The 4,903-nt window shown below is 54.5% G+C and overlaps 1 long non-coding RNA gene across 2 annotated transcripts; it reads left to right on the top strand.

The window, feature by feature from the left end:
* LOC121077721 lies at positions 1 to 4,903 on the top strand. 2 transcript variants are annotated; one of them, XR_005824270.1, is made up of 3 exons: positions 1 to 237; positions 1,210 to 1,397; positions 2,708 to 4,903. It is a non-coding gene; the product is annotated as an uncharacterized LOC121077721 (long non-coding RNA). The 2 variants fall into 2 exon arrangements; XR_005824269.1 differs by lacking the exon at positions 1 to 237 and having other exon boundaries at positions 916 to 1,397.

Genomic DNA, 4,903 nt, shown 5'->3' with positions numbered 1-4,903 from the left:
GGAGCAAACTGACGGCCAGCATTTCACGTGTGCACGTGGATATCATTTTTTCAGCCTCACAGCAACAGACTCGTTGGAGGACGTGGTGTGTTCCCACCCAGACACGGCCGGGAGCAGTGGCAGACGGACGCAGGGGCACTGGGGCTGTGCCGGGGCTGCCCATACACAAGAGCATCACGCAGGGTCCCCCTGTCCCCGGGGGTGCCCGGGACCCTTGGCTCACTGGGCTGCTGTCTGGTGAGGATTTACTGAGGGACAGACGGACAGACATCGTGCCCGGGGGGGCGAGGGGGAAACCCGCAGCCCTCTGGTCGCGCTGTGTGTGAAGGAGAAGAGGAGGGACGCAGATCTCTTTGCTTTTCACATGCTGTTTCTGTGCACGAGCGTTGAGGATTTCTGTCCCAGCGACGGGGCAGGAGCACCGGCCTGTGCTGGGCATCGCCCCGGGGCTGCCGGGCACCAGGGGCTGGTCGGGGCCGTCCTGCGAGCGGCTTACCTGAGCCAGAACAGCCGCTGAGCACGGGCAGCCTTACGCCGTTTCCTTCCAGAAGCAGCAGGAACGCAGCGCCAATGCAGCGATCGCTTCCTCTCCCGGGCCAAAACGCAGCTTAAGCATTAAACCTCGCTGACCAGTACAAGGTGACAGGTTTTGGTCCAACTTGGAAACAATTAGTTAGAAATCAAAGAAGCGAGCGCATTGTTTGTTACCGCTTTATCCTTTTTCCAGGGGAAATTGGGATTCTTTAATTGGCTCAGTTGGAGAAAAAAAAAACCCAGATCAAACAGCCAGTGAGCTGGAACAACAAAGGAATGTCCTGGTATTTCTTTTTCCAAGTTTAGAAATGGAAGTCAGGGCAGCCTTGGGATTTGTGGAAATTCCTCTGTGCATTGTTACGAGGTGGAGGAAGTGGTTTCGAGTGCAGCTACTGGTTTCGGCGCTGGGAGCGGGGTCGGTTTCCGCCGGGGGAGCCGATGCTGCTGCTGCCCGCACCGGGTGCCCCTCGCCGTGCTGGTGCGGGTGCCGCCTGGTGTTGGACGCGATGCCGCCGACATTTCCCTGCTGACCCAGCGCACGGGGCCGACACCTCGCACGGGTGTCGCGGAGAGCCCCGGCCCCCCCGCCCCCTTCCAGGGCTTTTTTGATGGCACGAGGCCTAGGAAAATAAGTGGAAACATTTTTCCATTCCTGCTGGTATTTCTTTCTTGCAGCTGCTTGGCACAGTTGGAGCTGGAGCGGGGTGTTTTCAGTGCACTATCAGCTTCTCAAAGAGCCGTTCCCATTTCCATGCGGAGCTGTTCCTGTGGCCCTGTGATATAGATCACGCTTTTAAATTGTTACTGCTGGTTTTCAAATGCCAGAGGGTCATTAGTAACAAAACGCCTACCATTCCCCCCAGGTAGGTTATAAATACATCGTGAGGGGAGAGGAGAGGGATCCTGCTTTAACACACACATGCTGTTTGTTTTCCGTGTTGCAATATAGGGGTTTTGTTGTGTTTCTTTTTCCCTTTGGCAAGCACGTCAGTGCGGCTGGAGGACGAGCCCTGCTGCCCACCGCCTGGAGCTGGGCTGGAGCCGAGCGGGGCCGGGAGGCAGGAAATGGACTGGGACTGGGACTGGGACTGGGACTGGGACTGGGACTGGGACTGGGACTGGGATGCACGTGCCATGCCGCAGTGTCCCTGGGGGCGAACCCCTGCTGGGCAGGAGGCAGGAAGCCTGTTGGCTCCTGCCAAAAACCAGCCTTCTCCAGAAGGTCCTCGTGGCTCCACGGAGGCCGGCTGAGCTGCACCGTGCCCCAGGAGCTCAGACCCTGCCCTGCTGTGGGCTCCTGCTGCAGCAGGCCGTCGCTGCAGGTGGGCCCCTGGGAGCACCTTGCGCTTAAAACTCCAATTTTTCTGTTTGTGTTTCAGGGAAATTACAGCTCTGCGGTAGGGGGGCAGCGGGCAGCCGCATGGGGCTGTGGAGGGACAGAGCCAGCGCTGCACAAAGGTGCTGTGAGAGCACCAAGCGCCGCCCACGGCGATGCGGTCCTCCGTGTCAGCTCAGAAACAGTGGATGGTTTTTAAGTGGGCATTTATTTTTTCCGTACTTGACTGCTTTTTGTTCTAATGTTTTAATTCAGTTTCTTCCTGCAGTCGCAGAAGTGCTCTGGAAGTTAATATAAAACAGTATTACATTTTTGTGTGTTTTGGGTTTTTTGTCTAAGCTTTTATTAGGCTTGTCATGCAAGTCATCACACAAAAATGTAAAAGGAAAAATGATGTGTGTGTGTGTGTGTTCGTACTGGCGACCAAACCCAAGCCCCATCAATACACGATGCAGGGAATTGTTCTTTGTGTTTCAGGGAAATTAAGTCCTGCCTGAGGAAGCCCTCGGGGCAGCGAGTGGTACCGATTGTTTTATTTGTGCTCTCCGATGAGATGTCACCCTCGTGTCCCCTCCGCATGCTCTCTGACATTAAGGTGCGGAAGCAGGGCTGTGTCGGGTGCTGTGTGAGAGGAGCTTGAGGACGACAAGAAGATCATCCTCTTTTGAGAATATGCAGATTTACAAGGATTGTCTAGGCAGTTTAGCTGCAGGGAAACAAGCCTTCAAATGATTTTTTCTTAGACTTGGTTCAGTCCCTTGTCACCCCAGCAGGCAGGAATTCTGTCGCCGGGTACTCTGGAACTCACATTTCTTTCATTCCATTTTTTCCCTACAGAAACGATCTTTGTCTGGCAAAGAGTGGAGAATGCAAGGTGAACCGAAATGCTACAGGGAATGTCTGGCTGGAGGGTGCATCCTTGGCTGGTTGGTTCTTGTTCAGGTGCTGTACTTCATCCGGAAGAGAAAAGGAAAAATGCGAATGATTCTGCTACCTGACAGGCTATGCAAGAACTGAGAAGCTAAATATTCAGTGGTTTTAATTCAGGGGAAAGGAAAGGGATTTGGAGAGCCAAGGAAGCAGGTGCACGTGCGTGTGCAGGGCAGGGAAGCACCACGCAGTGGGGGCTCGAGAGCTGCAGCAAAAGGCTGCAGAGACCCAGGGCTGGAGGAGCTCTGCCAGCGCCAGCGAAGTGCAGCACAGCCCCGTGGAGCACGTGCTGAGCTGGATGGGGGGGAACAGTGTAAGTATATGTGCTGTTCTTAAAGAAAAACATCCTCTGTGTTCTTGAAAAGTGGAAATGAAGGAGGAATAGATAAAAAACAGAGTGAATCGTATTAAAGCGATGTCCCCCTTTGTATCTACCCTGCATCTGACTTCTCCACTGCAGTTTGGGGTCTGATGTTTTCTCGCTAAACTCCAAAGTCCCTTTTGCTGAGTATTGTGCCCGTTAACAGGGATTAACTAGAAGACTTGACACAAATGTCTGATCTCCCTGTCCCCAAATCATCAAATACAGAAGTGCCATGGGCACCGCAGACGCACCCCGCTCACTCCCCACGTGCCGCACAGCGTCCCACACCGGCCCCGCTGGTCGCACGGCTGCCCGCAGAGGACTCGGCTTTGTTGGAGGCAGGGGACAACAAATTCCTGCGGACTCCTTTTGCCGGTGCCGTCAGCTGTGGGGCAAACACCGTCCAGCAGTGGGGTCCTCGCCTCTGCTCCCAGCAGCCCCCCGCTCGGGGCTGGCCGCCTGCGGGGCTCCGTGGCACGGCAGGGCCGGGGGCTGCTGGTGCGGGGGCTGCTGAGGCTTGTTCTGCACTTAGCGCGAGCATGGAATTATAACACTTATGGTTATCCCAGGGTTTTTAACTCCCTTGTTTCTTCCAGACTATGTAATTTTGGGGGTAGCCTTTTTGTTGTAGCGTAATCGTTATTATAATAATTTTATTTCCAGTGCTCGTGGCATGGAAACCAAGAAATCCGGAGGGAGCAGGGAAACCGTTTTCTGAACTGACAGAACGAATCATGTGAATCGAGCAGGAATTTAAGTAGAGGTGAGCTGTTGAGAGCAGCCAGCACGGAGAGCTCCCAGTTCCCGTGACTCCTCCAGGCTGAAAAAGCAGCCGCCGCCTGCTCTGCTGTGCCTGGCCACCTCCAGAAACCGCGGAGCGGGCCAGTGGCCAGCGGCGCTTCCCCAGGAAAAAGTCAACGAGGGACTTTTGAGAGTAAGCACACAGGAGCTAATCTCCCCTGAGCTTTCGGGAGTGCTCGATGCTGTCACATCAGAGCACTTGAACACCACCCTCCCAAAGCCTGGGTGTTGTGTGCTAGTATCAAACCCCATTTTAGAGCACCTTGCACTTTTTAGTCTTATTTTTGTCTCTCCACACAATGCTGGTACTGAAAGTCCCTAAATACACAGATGTGCTTCATCACTGCTTTAAGTGCAGCCTGGATGAGATGCTCAAGGCTGGCCCTGGTCGGAGTGAGCCTGGGTGGCTCCCCTTGAAACCAGCTGAACTCCGAAACCATCTGAGTGTCTGTGCTGGGCGAGGCGCTCACACGGACACCAGCGAAGCTTGCCCTTCCTGCCAGTGGGAACCTGGTTCTCATTTGTGGATTCCAGCTTTTTTCAGGCAGAAACTGTAAACCCTGAGCGAGTTTCAGCCAGGAAGCATGGGCTGAGCATCCTTCCCTTGGCCTGAAGGAAGCTTTTGCACATGCTCTGCCGAACCAAAGGGGATGGTCTCTGCTCAGGGCAGTAAGCAGGTGCCCTGCCGCTGTCCTGCAAGTCCCACCTGCAACCTGGAGGGGAAATCCTGGCCCTCCCGTGGCAGCATGGGCAGTGCTGGTGTGTGCAGAGGCGGAATGCGGCACTTGGCTTCCCAACGCCCCGGCACTGAGAGGTTAAAGTGGCTGGGACTTAAAAAAAATACGTGCAGGAAAGAAAATCCTCATTTGCTGAAGAGAGAAAGGAAGGAGGGGGGGGGGGAAGTTGTTTGTTAATAATAAAGAATGAGCTTCTACAAA

The sequence above is a fragment of the Cygnus olor genome, chromosome 14, assembly GCF_009769625.2.
Source record: "Cygnus olor isolate bCygOlo1 chromosome 14, bCygOlo1.pri.v2, whole genome shotgun sequence".
NCBI classification, from domain to species: Eukaryota; Metazoa; Chordata; class Aves; order Anseriformes; family Anatidae; genus Cygnus; species Cygnus olor.
This window is presented reverse-complemented; position numbering and strand designations above follow the sequence as displayed.